This window comes from Fukomys damarensis, unplaced genomic scaffold (assembly GCF_012274545.1).
Source record: "Fukomys damarensis isolate Sample0158 unplaced genomic scaffold, DMR_v1.0_HiC HiC_scaffold_16, whole genome shotgun sequence".
In the NCBI taxonomy this organism is placed as follows: domain Eukaryota; kingdom Metazoa; phylum Chordata; class Mammalia; order Rodentia; family Bathyergidae; genus Fukomys; species Fukomys damarensis.
In genome coordinates this window covers 83,328,702-83,346,537 of record NW_022900928.1, presented here as the reverse complement: position 1 = coordinate 83,346,537, position 17,836 = coordinate 83,328,702, and the positions used below count along the sequence as shown (strand labels likewise).

The 17,836-nt window shown below is 44.7% G+C and overlaps 1 pseudogene; it reads right to left on the bottom strand.

The window, feature by feature from the left end:
- Positions 1-5,105: 5,105 nt before the first annotated feature.
- LOC104874997 lies at positions 5,106-13,665 on the bottom strand (annotated as a pseudogene).
- Between the last annotated feature and the right edge of the window lie 4,171 nt (positions 13,666-17,836).

Here is a 17,836-nt window from a genome sequence, read left to right as displayed (position 1 = left end):
CCCCCCCCCCCCCAAGCCTGGCCTTCCAGGGGCCCCGTCGCCTCCCGAGACCTCAGCAGTGGGCTGTCCCAGAGGGGACAGAAGGCAGCAGAACGGGCTGGGCGCTGAGGCTGGAGGAGAAAACTGGAGTCGTTTTGGTGGAGCGACGACCTCTGGAGAAAAAATTGAGTGTAAGAAAGGGAACTCAGCGGGTGACCGGGCTAATGTCATCAGACAGGACAAGCCACAAGGCTGTGTAACTTTTTATTTGAGAATAATTCCAAACACAATATTTGGTTGAGTAGGAATGACACAAAGCACACCTGAGTTCAGCCACCAAGGCTTCCAGTCCCTGAGCTGAGCATCCTTTAGGCTCGCTGCCCTCTCCATCCCCATCTTCGCATGCTCACCACCTAGCTCCATGATCAGTTACCTGTTCCGCATGCACCTCTCACAGCTGTCATTTATCTGACATCTAGTAGACTTTTAGTGTCCCCATACGTCCAAGGACTTTTCCAACTTGCACCTTTGAATAAACAGCATTTGCCAATTCTTTAGTGTTTTACAAACCTGGAGATTAAACTTTAGCAAAACAAACAAAAACCTCCCCACTTCAAAGCCTAGGGTGTTTGAGAACCTTGTCAGTTCAGTTTCTTCCACAATCCCAGCTTTAGAATTCCCTGGAAGGGGTTGGGCAGTGAGTGGGTGGTAGTGGGCTCTTTCTCTGGGCCTGGGTCGTGCTGGTTCTATGCTTCTGGGCTCCTTGAACAAATTATGGAGCATGGGTCTCTGTAGTGACCATCTGGTGTCCAGTTCCCAAAGGCAGGTGGCATGGCACCTTTTGCTGTCCATGCTGGGGACATACCATGGAGTCTGTGCTGATGTGGCCATGTGAGCTGCTTAGCTCTAGGGCAGAGTAGCATTCCTAAGAGAACCTGGCAGATTCTCAAGATGAGTCAGGCCACATGGAACCTTCATGCACAGATTACTCAGGTGTGTCTCTGATGGTCTGTTTCTGGGTTCTCTGTTCTGCCACTCACCTGTCTTCCTGTAGATATTAAATCCTGTAGCTTCATAGCCAGCATCCATGGCAGATGGTGGTGAGACGTGAGTTCCAAAGGTCTCAGGTGGCTCTACCGTTATGCCCTTTCTAGTTGCCTCTCTCTTGACTTGGCTCCACTCACTACCTGTGGCTTTCCTTAGCAGATGCTCTACATTCCTGTCATCTCCTACTTCCTAGGATCTCCACTGCACTTTTGGCTTCATTCTCACACTTTCATGTACTGCTCTCTCAAGGGCTCCTCACCTGATCTCCCAGGTTTCATTTGAAATTTGGGTGGAAGTCCCTATGACTCCAAAATTCTTATATTCTGCATGATGGTAAAACCAGCATCAAATTGATAATGCCAAGGTTTTCTGCTAGTATGAACAGTAGCCAGGACCCCATTGGGTAATGGTGACAGTGGCTTCTGAGTGGGTGGATTGCTGAACATGGTAAATGAATCCTGGGGAACCAATTCCCTAGGCAGCCCTTTGCAAACAGGGAATGAGCCCAGGATCTCTCTGCTCAAATGAAAGTTTCCTGCTTTTGCACTCTTGAGCCTGCAATGGGTGGGGTCTTGCTGATTCTTAAAATGCCCTCAAGTAATTTTTCTTCTTGTTCTCGTTCAAAGTATTTAGTGTCTTTTTAATGGTGCTAATCTCTCCAGCAACCACATTTCTTTGAGTCCAGTTTTACATGTTGTTCTTTTCAGGCCAAAATTTATGTTTTTCAAATGTTCTGCTCTGCTATTTGCTCCTACTTCTCACTATAAGTCTATTTAAGGTAGCCAGCAGTACCCATGCCACAGCCTGAATGTTGAGCTGTCATGAAATTTCTCTGCCAGATTAATTAGTCCACCACTCTTAAAGTCAACCTCCTACAAATTCTCAGGACCTAGGCAAATGAAGACAAAATTTTTTTCACAAGAGCATAACATAATGGCTTTTAGTTCACTTAATAATAGAACCCTCATTTCCAACTGAAACCTCACAAGCCTGGCCTAATGTGACCATTCCTAACAGCAATCCGTCTTCTGATGTATGACCTATTAGGCTTGGTTTATACCATTTTGGGCTTGCTTTAGCCTGATTTTCCAAAGTCCTCCTGCAAACTAGTTCTAAAGGCTTGCTTCTGAACCAAATGGTCAGGTATAGTGATAGCACAAGTGTCTTTATGAAATGTGATTGAAAAACAGTGAATGCTCCTACCAAGTGCCATCCAAAAGAAAGGGGGGCTTGTAAAAACATTACTATGTGTCCCTATTCACTTTATTCAGTGGATCTGGCACCATGCACCATCTGGCTGTTCTCTAAATCAAAATGACCATTAAAAGGAAACATTTTGAATTGATTCAGGGCATTGAGGCAGCCAGGGCATTCCAATTAAAGACACTCAGAAGACTGCCAAAACTGCTTCAAAAAGTGGCAAGAAAAAAAGTGGTGTCTATTTGAAGTGAAAGGGAATATTTTTTTGAGGGGGACTAATGACAATATGGCTTTTACCATAATATTTTTTTTAATTTAAAAATTCACATTTTTTCAATCCCATCTCATATGCATTCAGTGCTACAAATTTTCTTCAAAGCACTGCTTTCCCTGTACCCTGAAAGTTATAAGGCATATTTTCATATTCTTTTTTTTTTTAACTGGGGATCGAACTCGGGTCCTTGTGCTTGCGAGGCAGGCCACTGAACTGCTGAGCTAAATCCCCGGCCCTTCATATTCTTTTATTTCAAAATATCTTTAAAGTTTTAAAAGTCTTTTTGACTTATATTTTATCTAGAATTGTGTTTTTGAACCTTCCAGTATTTTAAGGTATTTCAATTGTCTTTCTGTGATTGATTTCTAGTTTAATTCTACTGTGGTTCTGAGAGTTTATATTGTAGCATTTTTTTCCTTTTAAATCAGTTGATGTGTGTCTTGTAGTGCTAATATTATCCTGTTTGGTGAAGGTTCCATGTGAGATCAAGAAGAATATGTTCTGCTGCTGTTGAATGGAATAACCTACAAATGTTATTAAGACCCCATTTGATGATGGTAGTGCTCAATTCATCTGTGTCCCTATTACTTTTCTGCCTATCTGGGATATCCCTTGCTTTCTTTTTTTTGGTATCGGGGATCGAACTCTGGACCTCATGCTTGCAAGGCAGGCAGTTGCACCACTGAGCTAAATCCCTGGCCTGGGATATTCCTTTCTATTAGAGATTTTCAAAATATACTGCAGTGACAGTAGATTTTTCTACTTCTTTCTCTTTGTGGTTCTATCACTTTTTTACTTTGTGTGTTTTATGCTCTGTGGTTAGGCAAGTGCACTTTAAGGATTGTTGTGTCTTCTCTGAAAACTGACCCCTTCATCATGTAATGCCTCTTCCTATCCCTGATAATTTTCCTAGCTTTGAAGCCTGTTTCTTATGAATTCTATATAAATGCTTTTGGTTTCTTTTGTTTAGTGTTATCATAGTATACCTGTTTTCAACAACTTTACTTTTAATATAGCTGTGTCTTTCTATTTAAGGTGGGTTGCTTACAGACAGCCTATATAGTAGGATCCAGATTTTTATTCATGCTGACAGCCTTGCTTTAATTCTATACCACTGGTATTTGAAGTGGTTTGATATAATTGGATTAATGTCATATGTAGCATTTGTTATTGTTTTCTTTCCTTTTATTTATTTTTGTTTTTTGAGACAGGGCCTTACTACATAGTTCAGGCTAATTTTGAAATCACAGTGTACCCCAGTTCATCCTGGAACTCACAGTAATCCTCTGCCTTAACCCCTGGAATGCTGGGATTACAGGCCTATGCCCAACTTTTATTCTTTTCATTTTCTTTTTATAGAAAAACATTTATTGATACATTTTAGGTATATATAATGGTAACACTCATCATAGGGAATTTGCACCTGTATGTGATACATCCTTCCTCTTTTTCCCATTTCCCCTGCCTTCTCAAGCATCCTTCCCTCCCTATGTACAAAAGCTTTGTTTCTATTTTTCCTTCTATTTTCATTTTTCTCTTGTGCCTTCCTTCCTTCCTCTCTTCTTCCTCCCTTGTTCCCCTTCCCATTTGAAGATTTTCTTCTCATTTCCCAATATGTATCATACCTTTTAGTCCTTATTGATGCTTTCAGTTTCTCACACTAGAGAAACAATGCAGTATTTAAACATGTGTGTCTGATTTATTTCCCTTAAGAGTATGGTCTCAAGGTCCTTCCATTTAGCTCTCAATGTCTGAAGCTTATCCTTCTTCTTCTTCTTCTTCTTCTTCTTTTTTTTTTTTTTTTTTTTTTTTTTTTTTTTTTTTTTTTTTTTTTTTTTTTTTTTTAGAGATTGTCCAGGTTTAAACTTTTTTATTCAATGATAAGCAAACATCAGAATTAACAGTAAGCAACTCTATATCCCAACTTTTCTCAGACCAAAGACAAAGGACCAACTTAGCAGACACTAATTTAAGGACCCTGACAATTTGTCACCCCAGCCCACTGTTAGTCTAGGTGGCCAGGCCTCAACAAGAGCAAGGCTATCCCTCCTACTGCTGTTTCCAGCTGCTCCCTTTAAAGGACCCAGAACAGGACCCTGACACCTTCTAAGCCACCAGAAATGTAACACTCTGTCCCAATTTACCAAAGACAGGAGCCTCTGGTCTTTCCACACTGTGAAAATACATCTCAGAAGGCGCCTTGGGCACAACTCTGGACTCAGACTCATGAAGGCAGAGACAAACCATCTTTTTTAGCTTCCTTTACAGATTCTTTGATAATTTGCTCTCTTCCTGTACACTTGGTCATTTTGCCTGGCCTTTTTTCCCTTAAATCTTGGGCTGCTATACTTTTATTAACAATGTGATGATCCCATCATAGTACCAAAATATCCCCCAAAAGAGAGCTCAGATTTGACCTAAACATAAACTGGGATGTGTGACTATCTAGAACCCCAAAGACAGGCAGCAGGAAAAAGTCACCCTAAACCACTATGGGACAGATCTGGTGCAAAAGGAGTGGGACAAAGGAGAAATGTACATGCATCACTGAACAGAATTCGAGAACACTGTGAGGGGCCTCAGGACCATAAAACCTATAGATGCCCTACTTCCCAGACTGCTGCTCCTACAGTTTGGGCATGTAGTCATCCCACTCAGCCTGGAAAGACATGCTGGCCACCAGGGCCCAGAGCTGGTACTTCTTGTGGAAGGCTGCCACCTTGAACTTGTCACGGTGGTCCCCAGATCGGTTGCTGAGGATGGGCTCGTCACATTTCAGCGGTTGTCCTGCTCATAGACCAGCCACAAGTAGTTGTGAAGGCCTGTGCCACTGGGGGTCCTGGAGCCCAGATAATCACAGAGGAACGTGCTACTGCTGATGTCATTGCCCTTCGTGTTGACCACCAGAAAATGGTGCCATTCCCTGAATTTGGGAGACTGTCTGCTGGAAGCATCCGAGTCTGTCAGGACCAAGGTGTAGAGTTTACCTGGATCCAGACCATTCCAGGAAATGCTGGTGTGTCTGTTCTTAACCTGGGTGGGCGTCAGCACTTTGCCCAGCTAGTCCACCTCCACCCCACCTTAAGAGACCCGCAGTGGGTGCTTGGGCTGCTCCTCCACTTTCTGCAGGCTCAAGGGCCTGGTCCACTTGCTGACATCTGCCGGCACAGCAACACTGAGCTGGTGGTTAGGAATGAATTGCAGTGGAAGGCACGTGCACGCGGAGAGCAAGACTTTGCCCAGTCTGCAAACTGAAGGGGGTGAACCTTGTCCTTCTTTATGACAGAGAAGTACTCCATTGTGTAAAAAAATCCCACATCTTCTTTATCCATTCATCGGTTGATGGGGATTTGGGCTGTTTCCAAGATTTAGCTATTACAAACTGTGCTGCTATAAATGTGGGTGTGCTTACAAACTGTGCTGCTATAAATATGGGTGTGCATATATCTCTGTAGTATTATGCTTTTAATATTTTGGGGAAAATACCAAGAAGGGAAATATCTGGGTTAAATGGAACCTCTAGTTTTAGTTTTTGAGAAATCTCCACCCTGATTTACACAGTAGTTGCTTTAGTCTACACTCCCACCAAGAGTGGAGAAGGGTTCCTTTCTTCCTCCAGCCTCTCCAGTAATTGTTATTGGTTGATTTCTTGATAACAGCTGTTCTTTTTGGAATGAGATGAAATCTCAAAGTTGTTTTAATTTACATTTCTTGAAGGACCAGTGATGATCATTTTCTTACTCCTTTCTTCTTTATTTTTTATCCTCCACACTTTTTCTTCTTCCTCTGGTTTTAACTGAGTGTTTTATTTTTATTCACTTTTAGTATATCAATTCTTTTGTTTTTTACTTTTTTTAGTACAAAATGATTGCCCTTGAGTTTTTAATATGCGATAATAACTATTCCAAGTCCACTTTTACAAAGCTCTGCAGCACTTGCTGGGAAGTGCCTGTGGTCTAGGACCGAGCATTCCCCATAACTCCTCTTGTTCCTTATAATTTGTCTTTTAGCTCTCTTATCCATAAGCTATGATCAGCAAATGCGGTTGCTATCATCATTTTGAGCAGGTCGTTATTTGCCTTATTAACTAGAAATAAAAATTAAAGCACGTTATTATTTGCTTTCATTCACACCTTCTTTAACACTCCCTTTACATAGTTCTGAGTTTCTGAAATATTCCATTTTCCTTTTCTCTGAATAACTTTCTTAAATACATATTTTTGGAAGGCAGACTTTCTGGCAACACATTCTCTCAATTTTTATTTGTCAGAAAATCCATATTTCTTTTTCATTTTTGAAGATTAATTTTCTGGACACAGAGTTCTGGGTTGTTGGGTTTTCTTTCAACATTTTACACATTTCACTCTATACTTTCTCTTGTGTGGTCTTTGGAGATAAGTCTTAGTTATAGTTCTTAGATATAGTTCTTAGATATGTTCTTTATAGACAAGGTTCCTGCCTCTGATTTCTTTTAGGATTTTTCTCTGTGTCTTTGACTTCTTGCAGTTTGAATATGGAATTCATAGGTTTGGTTTTGTGCTTGTTCTGCTTGGTTTACTCTAAGTGTCCTAATCTGTGGTGCCTGCCATTAATTTTGGGAAAAAAATCTGTCATTATTGTTTCAAGTATTTTCTCTACTCATTTCTCTCTTTCTTCTACTGTTATTTTCAGTATGTTCATGCTATACTTTTTGGAATTATCTCACACTTTAGAATATTCTGTTCCAATATTTTCATTTTTTTTCTCTTTGAATTTCAGCTGTAGAAGTTTCTGCTAGTATTTCTTCAAGCTCACTGACTGTTTCCCAGTCATGTCTAGAAGAGTTCATCAAAGCATTCTTCATTTCTGCCCCCACTGCCATATCTCTTGATTCTTGGCATTTCTACCTCTCTGCCTCTCTGCTTGCATTGCTCTGTGCCTTTCTACTTTTCTTACTTTATCCATCATCACCCTTAACCTATCATTCATAACTATTCAATTCTTGGCCTGATAATTCTAGCATTCCTGCCATATGTGGCCTGATCCTTGCTCTCTCTCTTTAAGCTATTTTTACCTCTTAGTATACTTTGTCATTTTTTTGTTGTTGTTGAAAACCTGACATAAGTTTCTGTATAGAAGGAACTGAGCTAAATAGGCCTCTTGTGTGAGTTTTTATGTTTATCTGCCCAAAGTTAGGGTTTGTTGCTGTTTGTGGAGGCTGTGGTTAACTCTGAGACTGAACTTCCCCGGTGGGCTTGTTTCTGTCTTGCTGTATCTACAGTGAGATGAGACTGAAGGCCTGAGGCTGCATTCTCTGCATTGTGTTCCCCTGTTGGTTGGTGAAGCCTCAGACAGGAAGAGTTCTAAAGGCCTGGCTGTAGCTGTCACAAGTGCTGCTCAGCTTTTGCCGCTGATGGTACAGGAAGGCTGGAGAGATGGCTTTTCCTCAGGTCACCTCAGCACTAATGGCTTCTTTGTACCAGGAAGAGGTGGCCACAGTGACCCTAGGAGTTCCAGCAACTCAGCCCTTGTTGCCCTTTCCTGTTTCTGCCTCCAGGTCACTGTCAAACAGCCCAGTGTCTTCCACATGCACCTGGGATCTCCTGGCACCTCCTCTCTCCCTTGCTTTTCCTTCAGAAACCTCACCCATGGGCCATGCCACTCATATTTCTGCCCCAAGGGTTTGTGTAGCTGCAGAGGTTCTGTGCTGGTTTCTGGGCTTTTGCCCAGGGTGGCACATCAAGGGATGCCAGCCTCAGATGGCATCCTTGCAGGTGACACTTGCAGGGGGAGGCCCCCACCAGACTGCGAGTGCAAAGCATGCCATGGGGCAGGGGCTGCTTTCCATGGTCCTGTGAGTGGTGAGAGGGGTTCAGTAGCCAGTGCTGGGTTGAGAGCACTGGGGGCCAGGGTGAGGATACCTTTCCTGCCTGGCGTACCAACGGAGTCACCGAGAGACTCAGTCTTACAGTGTCACTTGGAAAGTAAGACCTTGTTCTATGGAAATCTCTTTGCAGACCAGACCACTGCAAGGTGACCAAAGATGCTCCTACAGGTACTGGAACATCCATGTTTTGGGGACCCCACCCACTTGAGTGGGTTGGCCAGGACCATGGAGACCCAGGGTGGCTCTCAGCACGACTGATTGGGAGGTAGAAATGTTTGCAGTCACAGGCTTTGCTGGGCACCTGCATGAACCCCCTCAAAATGCCCTCTTGCCTCCCATCTTCTGGGGCTTCTCATTCTCTTGGAAGGATTACAGAAATCCTCCTGTGTCTCTAAGCAAGGAGACACAAGTCACAAGTCACAGTGTGCCACTGCCCTTGTAGTGCTGTTAAGACCATTTCTTGATCTCAGGAATATCCTAGCTCACACTCCACATAATCTTCTCCCTCTGTAGCATTCCCACTGGCTGTTCCTGTGCCTGGTCCACTCAGGGTGCTAGCCTAAGTGGCACTGCCACCCTATGGGTTTTGTCCAGCAACAGCTGTGCACACAGCCTGGTGCAGGGCCCTTGGGAGAGCATGGTGGGCAGAAGTGCTGTGACTCTGAGGTGTGTGTGAGACCAGAGTGGGCACAGGCACAGGGTGGGGACAGGTGTGCTATGCTTGCTGGCTCTCAACTCAGGGGCAGTAGGACACAGACAACTCTGAGAAGCACACAGAGCTACTTTAGCTGCATATTAAGCAGAATGAGAATTCGATTGAGGAGTAAATTGGTAAAATGGGATCTAGTTTAAACATTTGCTTCAAAGTGAACAGGGAAAGATAATTACTCAGTGGTCCTTACTTAATTAATAGTATCTTCCTGCTAGTGATTAAAATGAAGATTTTCTGAGCCAAATTGTTCTCAAGCAGGAATTTATACAAACCCAGAGCTTCTGAAATGACAAGATTTTGTCCTCATCTTTTCATTAAAAATTTCTCTGCCCTTCAGTCTTTTCTTCCTGCTCTCTAGTCTGGTTTATTAGGCCCTGTTCCTACTTCCAATTCACTTTCAAGATAGAAGGTGAGAGGCTCAGGCGGAGGAATCGTTGTCCTAATTTATAAGGGAACATTCAATTGTCCACAGTTCTTCTCGCTACAGTTCCTCAGCGGTGCCAACAGAGACCTGGAGCCCACAGTAGTGACTGAAACCCACATCTGGCTTGAGGGCCGTCACCCTCCTATAGTGTTGGGTACTCACCACATGGTCCTCTCTGAGTAAGTGGTGTGGACACCAATGACCTAGGCCTTGTGCTGCTCTGCCATGTGGCACTGACATCCCTGGAGACCAGCAGATGTGGCTGCTGGTTATCCTGACTCCCTTTTGCACCATCAATCAAACTGAACTAATATTTTAAAATTAGATTTAGGTGAATTTTCATGTTGTTTGGAGCCTTTGCAAGAGCAAAGTGAATTTAGTGCTATAAGGGGTTTTATCTCCTGTGCTGTCAACCTGGGGGAAATGTCCTATCATGGACTTTATTATACAAATATGAAAGACTGAATCTCAGGCCTCTTTGCACACCTACTCTTGGATACAGTTCACTATGTGGTCCAACCACCTGCAACCCTGCCTTTCACTGAGAGGAGAGCATCAGGGGACAATGCGTTCATTAGAAGGTGACTAAAATACCAGTACTGGAACACATATAATTGCCTCTGAGCTGTGCAGCTGGACACCTTCCCCATGACTGTGGCTCACACATGGTGTTGTTGGGAACAGCTGTCAGTTTCTGACACCAGGAGGTGGCCTAGAGACGCTGGCCAGGCTACTGACAAACACAAAAAACCCGAGTCAATACTAAAATCAAAATAGCCACAGAAACCCAAAAGGAATGCCTGTGTGGTGTATTGACATAAGTGGACTTGATTAAAGTCTCTGAAGAACCAAGACAATGACTATGGCTGGGACATTTGAAAAGCTGAGGCCTGAGAACATTGAGACAATGGTCACAGAGGCCTTGTGGTACCAGTCTCATCTTATGTGGTCTCCCCTGCTGCCCTCATCCCAAGGAAGTTGGGGGAAGGTGTTCTCTGGTCCCCTTTCTAAAAGGGCAGGAAGTCCAGACAGCTCCGACCAAGGTCCTGGGGTTACTGGGAGTTAGGCCCCACCTTAGCACTGACAGCTGCCAGTGTCTTCAATGCACAGCACCAACTTTCAGTGTTACTCTAAGAAGGACAATGCTAAGACAAAGTTGGACACACAGTAAGCACTCTCTGCTTGCTATGGTTACTGAGAAAGTCATTTCTGGCAGGAGAACCATCTCTTCCAGGGGTCAGAACAAGACACAACTGTGTGGAGACCAGGAAAGGTAGCTCCCCATGGGGCCACCAATGGTGGTGACAAGGGTCTGGGGATGGAACTACAGCACCATGTGACCTCAGTAAACTCCCTGTGGCTCAGTGTCTTTCTCTGTAACATGGGGGACCTGGGGTAATCACTTGGCTGGTTTGGGATTTGGGAGAACAGTGCCAGTGTGGGCAGCAGTATGAGTCTCTGGTATCTGCCAGTATCACGACTTTCATCGAGAACCAGCCCTGTGCTGGCTACTGAAGAACCGCTGTCCACTAACCTAAGCTGGTGCTGAGCATTACTGAGTCCCCAGCACTAGAATGTGGCTAATGGAAGTCATCTGGGACCACAACAATGCATCAAAGGGCAGCCTTAGTGGTGCACACCTGTTACCCCAGCACTCTGAAAGGCTGAAGCAGGAGGATCGTAAGTTTGAGCCCAGCCTGAACTTAGTGACTTATAAAAGCATTGGGGGTACATTTCAGTGCAAAGGTGGGTACAGGTTCTGTTCCCCTGACTTAGTCTCACCTGCTTCATGCCTCCCTCCTTCACTGTTCACAGCTGTGCTGCTGTTAACCTGGAAGTTGCAACCATCACAAGGGCTTGTCAAGCTGTCTCGTCCAGCACTGGCTGAGCCAAATGTAGCTGACTCTAAACCCAATGGATGTGACAGTAGTTGGTGATGGTGTGTGACATCTTCCAGGCCCTGGGTTTAGAAGTAGAGGCTGCACAATGGCTCAGGACAGACTGACTGCTGCCCCTGGGCACAGGCAGGAGGTCAGATGGAACAGAACCGACATACTGAACTCCAAGGCTGGTTCTCCTTGCATCCTGTATGGCCCCAAATGCAGGGTTCCTGAGTCCCCCAATCTTCATGCCAAGTGTGATGCAGGAGGTGGATGGACTGTCCTCAGGACTCTACCCTTGCTGTAGGCTGGTACCCTGGGGACACACCTGACCTAATCCTGACCCTTTGGGACCTGCTGAATTCCCTAGTGCAGGGCTGCTGGCAGCTCCTTAGGGGCCTTGCAGCCCTGGCTGAGGCTGTGCTCAGGGGCTGGCTGTTCCTCTGTCAGAGCCCTTTGACCTTAAGTGGTATTGCTGGTATGGTGGGGTGGTGTCCTGCACTAGAAGGCTGGGGTGGTCATTTCCATTTTGGGGGGAGAATACAACATTGGCTGGGTGTTAATGTGCTTCAGTCTACCCCTCCCCACCCTCTCCTGATGACCACAAGGGACAGAAATCCTCCCTTGTCTAGCCATTCATTCAATTGGCTTAGTGCCCGTGTGTACCAGGGCCTTGCTTGGCCTCACTCCAAGGATATCACGCAGTTGGTGGGGAGGATGAGTGTCACCCACATCATAGCAGGTAATCTGTCCTTTCCTTGGACTTCCAAACAGGGATCAGATAGACAGCAAGGGAGAGACTATCAAGCTACTGCCCATGTGTCCTCAGGTGGATGAGCAGCCACCAATCGGCATGGATGCATTGTACTGCTGATGGGGAGTGTCTGTTATACCTGGAGCAGTCTACTTGGCCCTGGAGTCTTTGTGGTAATTGAGAGAACTTCATCTGTTGGCTTTACTGCCTCCTTCCTCAGAATGTGTTTGCTTTACCTTCTTCATGGAGTGTGCTCTCTTTCCAGAGTAGGGAAAGTTTTCATGAGGATGCTGAGAACAGAAAGGGAAGAAAATTGGAACAGGGACCAAAAACCAAAGTGCAGATGTCACAGTCCCATGACCCTGTTGGCTTCCCCCACACCATAACACAGCAGGGGGTTTGTATGGATGGCTGTCCTCAAGCTGCCTGAGTCTGCTTGGGTTCAATATCGCTGCCACAGTATTTCTGGGAATGCAATGTCAGTAACCTTATATATTCCCCCAGTGAATTCCCTGCTCACAGAGACTATGGCCCACGGGACCCTGGGGACCACCCAGAACTTCTGTGCCTCCAAATACAGGGACAAAACACTTGCTGAAGGACACATGAGTACCTTGAGTGGTCTCCACAGTGAAAGATCTCTGTTGGGGTCCCTCATATACACACCCACAGCTAGGCAGGGTGAAAAGGACACGGTCACACTGGGAGGACTTGGGGATCCTGCTCTTGACATGGCTGAATTCCATATGGCGGGGTGGTCAGTGTGGGAGCAGATCCCTGTGCTCAGAGGATGCAGGGGAGTGGGCAAGGGAGCTCCTGTCCTGTCCCACTCCGTCCTGAGAATGTTTACAAAATGCACAAATAATCCCACAGTTCCCATGGGAAAGATGTCACTAGGGTGTTTGTTCCAGGGACAAGGAGTGTGAGTGGTGGGTGTGACATGGAACCCAATGGTCTAGTGTGGCCAGGATTTAACCTCTTCCTGAGCCGTCCTCATCCTACAGCTCTGGAAGTGTAGTGATGTTGATGTCTAGGAGCCTCTGCTCTGCCCAAACCCTACAGCCAGGTCCACAGCCGCCACCTGCATCTATCTGCCACAAATGGGAAAGATGGCAAGATCCCTAGGAAGGAGTTCCCATCCTCAGTCTTGCAAAAGAAAACCTCAGCCACTGGAATGATTGTCACACTGCCTCAAAATGTCCTGTGTTCACTTGGGGATAAGGTCCAGCCCAGTCCCTGCCATAGATAGTGTGGACACCCTCCTGGTCTTAGAATGGAAACAAGGGACTGTGTTCTAAAATTCATTTATTTCCCTACCAAAGTAGGGACCCAAAGGATAAACCAGCTTGGAGCAAATCTTTTACTTCCGGCCATATACCATCCAGCCCCTGAGTCATTGGTGACTCCTCACCACCAATCCCAGGGGAGCAGGAGGTGCTTGAGTTGGCCGTGCTGGTGTCCTTGGATACCATGCTGGTGACATTTCCCTGTTCTGCCTGGTCCAGCACCAGGCTGTGTCTAAGCCACATTGACAGTTGAATAGACTGCCTTTTTCTTTAGTGCTTTTTCTTTGGTCATATATTTAATATTTAAAGTGAAATTTAGATAGTAATTCAGGTATTTTAGACAAAATCTCCCCATTCTCTGATGCAAAAAATTAGAAATTTTGATTCAAAAGGAAATTCTCTGTAAATCATCTTCAAATTGGGAGAAAATTCTTGCAAACCATATGTCTCTCAAGGGATTAATTATCTAAAATATATAGGATGGCTGGGTGTGGTGGCGCACGCCTGTAATCCCAGCACTTGGGAGGCTGAGGCAGGAGGATCGTTGTGAGTTCGAGACCAGCCTGAGCTACATAGTGAGTTCCAGGTCAGTCTCAACTACATAGTGAGACCCTGTCTCAAAACAAAAACAAAAACAAAAACAAAAACATAATATATATATGGAATGAAATGACTGAATAGTGAGAAAACAAATCATATGATTAAAAAATGAGCAAAGGACTTCAATAGACATTTCTCAAAAGAAAACAAATGGCTAACAGGTCCATGGAAAAGGGCTCCATCTCACTGATCACCAGGGAAGCACAAACTAAAAGCACAATAAGCAGTCTTTTCACACAGGTGAAAATAGCTTTGTTTAAAAGATGGAAGATAACAAGTGCTGGCTGGAAAGGATATGTGTTGTAAATTGTTCAGCCACCATGGAAACAGGGAGACTCCTAAGAACACTAAAAATAGAGTCACCATGTGATCCAGCAACCATCCCACTGGTATGTATCCAAAGAATGGAAATCAGGAAGTTGAAGGGAAATCTGCACTCCTACGATCAGTGCAGACTTATTCTCCATAAACTAAGTGTGGAAACAGCCTAAAAGTCCATTGTGAGATTAATGGACATCAGAGTATAGCTCTTGCCTGGTGGGTAGGAGTCCCGGGTCCATCCCTAGCACCATATGTGTGTGTGTATGATAATACTTCAGTTCACAAATGCTTTTATTTGCAAACATTTTGGTTTGCAAACAAAAGTGTCTGGAAAAATTTTGCTTCCATTCACAAACTGCATTGGGTGACAAACATGACCGTAGCCATCTTCCCCATACAAACACAAACATAGCTGTCTTTTCCCCAAGTTGTAAAACAAATTAATTTCACAAGCCTTTAAAAAAAGCAGGAACTCCTGTACATAGATGGAGCTGCAGGACGTAAGTGACATTAAGGGACATAAGGCAGTTACTGAGAAGCAAGCACATCAGGAGCTCCTTCGCTTTCAGACAGAAGCTAAAGAAGTCTGGGAAGCATGGAGGTGGTCAGGGCTGGGGTATCCACTAGGGGGCCCCTGGTAAGCATGTGAAGACTCTGTTGGGAGAAGATGAACACAGGGTGACTGGACTTAAAAGTAATACACATTTAAAAATTGGTGAGAGACAATTTTCTTAATTTCAGTTTCTCTCACCACAAAAAAGACAGATGGTTTTGGTATGGATATGCACATTAGTCTGGGGCAGTCATTCCATAGTGTGTGCAGGTTCAAAAGGTCACATGGTACCTGTCAATGTGCACAATTAGGATCTGTCAGTTAAGAATAAGGAGTAGAAGAAGAAACCTCCTCTGAAGGGCTCTGGGATGGATGGTCCTTTCCTGCCGTTTGGAGAATCCACCAGTCAGGTTCTGTACATTTCTGGTAGAGAGGGACATTTTGAAAAGTTTCCACTTTTTCTGTTTGCTCTTACAGTGGGGATAAAGATGGGACTCCAAATGCTCACCCCAGGATCTATGGGTCTGGGATGTGTAGCCATCCACACTGGCACTGTCCACACAGGTACAGTGAAGGCTCAGTAAGAGGAATTAGTATTATAGACAGCTAAGTTACACAGAAATTAACAGGTAGTCAGACAGGGATGGGACCTAGAGGGAGTCAGTGCAGAGGATGAGAACACATCAAAACTGTGGTTGGAGGAGCATCTGAAGAAGACCAGGCCTCAAGATGGAGATGCAGTGGCCAGGCCTGTTATGCTTCCCTAAGGGATAAACAGCAACTTGAGATTATACTTGGTTCACGAACTTAATTCTTTCCACAATTCGGGTTGCAAACCAAGTTGGATGAGAACCAAATCAAATTCAGTGGTTAGGTTCAGTGCCGATCTTATGAGATTTGGTTCAGTTCTCATCCAATTTGGTTGGTGGTCAGAATTGTGGAAAGAATTAAGTTCATGAACCGAAGTACCAACCATTGTACTGTAATTAGCACCAACCTGATCCAGTAAGTCCAGATAGGCATCAGATGTCCAGGTGGGTGATCAGAACACCTAGACCCATCCTTTCCCCAAAATGCCTTCGTCCTTTCTATGTTACAAGTTACAGATAAGCTAAAATTAATGATGCTTGCCATGTACCCTTGCTATGTGCCTCACTTCCTATGTGCCTTCCTAATATTGGATCAACATGAGCTAAACAACTACAGTTGTAATCTTCTTGGATGGTTGTAGTTTGACCCACAGTCTATCCACTTCATGATTTCGATCTATAAAAAAATTCTTGTAGCAATAGCTTCTGTGGCAACCCCTTTTGAGACCTCTCCTGTCTTTCAGGAGCTTTCTCTTAATAAACCTTTCTTACTCTTAACCTCTTTTGTCTCTTTGGAATTCATTCTTTGATATTTGGGGGACACACCTCTGAAATCTAGCAGGTTGAGAGTTATTTTCCCCATAGCACATGGATGATCGGGAGCAGCTGGCAATGTGAACATCTCCTGCCCCTTACAGCCTGGCTTGACCCTACTCTGCCCCAGGGCCTTGGGGAAACTAACAGTCTATTCTTTTGCTAGGCAGTCTTTCTAGAGCAGCATGCTATCTGGCTCCCAGGTGATCTTCTTTAGTCTGGTTGCAGTGCTGTAAGATAAATTACAGAGGAGGCTGATGAAGAAAATAATGAGGACAGGAGAGGCCAGCATCACTGCTTGGTGACTGAAACATCTACCTTGCCTTTGGTAACTCTAGTCTGGCTAACCAGCCAGCCACTCTTACCACCTCACCCCACAGCTTCCTCCTAGGTAGATGGCTCAGCTGGACAGGATGCCCTCCACCTCCCTAGCTTCCTGGGAGTAGCTACAGAACAGGGAGTAGGCAGGGCTGGCTGGAAGCTCAAGCTTTTACCTCCTTGAAATCCCAGTGAGCAAGACACTTCTCTCTAGGCTTTGTCGATAGAGCAAAAGCCCAGTCACTGCCTACCCTTGCCTGGAATAACTGGGGTCCCTGAAAAGCAATGTTTTCCTGGAACACTCAGCTGGACTGGGCTCCTATGCTAGGGCAAGAAAACATATTTCCAAGTTTCCTTTGGGTGGACCAACCATACTCCCAGGATTTATGATTTTATTTTCCAGACAGAAGGAATTCTAATTTGTTAACGTTCGCAGATTTCTAGTCCAAGAATGTAGGGATATTGATTTATTTCTGAGCTCATGGCAGGCACAATTTTGAGGTCATTGTGACTTCCAGCTCTTTTTCTTCTCTGAGTTGCCTTTCCTTGCCCTTTCTGACCCTCTCCTTCTCTGGGTGTTTTGCTGATACCTATCTGTCTATGTCTTATTTTCATAGAAATTGTACATTGTTTGTTAAATCTTTGCTAAAACAGTCATTGTTGAAGTTCAAACATCTGATAATGACTTAAAAACTAAATTCTGATTGAGCCTGCATTGCCATTGGTCATCATGGTTTAGAATTTCTTGCCCCTGTTCTCCATGTAAAGGCAACAGATACTGGATGACTCTATTGAGACCTGCTAAATCAGTGTTTCCATGTCCTCAGTGACCACACAGTCTGTGCACCTGCTGAGGACACAGGCCAAGCAATGCTGACAGCACTAGTTCAGGCCCACAGACAGGTTGGCCACAGCACAGGGAGCCTCCGCACTTGCCTAGAGCAGAGTCTAGGGCTGCAGGCTGCTGATGTCTCATCACAGGTTCTGCGTTGGGAAGAAAACAGGGAAGACCTGGCTGTCCTTGGGGGCTCTACTTCGATGAATCAAGGCCTCACCTTCATGACCCACTTTTCTCCAAAGATCCACTTCCAACATCCAGAGCAGCCAGGGAGATTCAGCATAAAAAGCAGGGACACAGTCCATAGCTAGCAGCATGCAGTTTGTGAGGTGGTGAAGCAGTTATGTGTGTTCTAGGTTCCTTTAATTTTTTTTTTTTTTT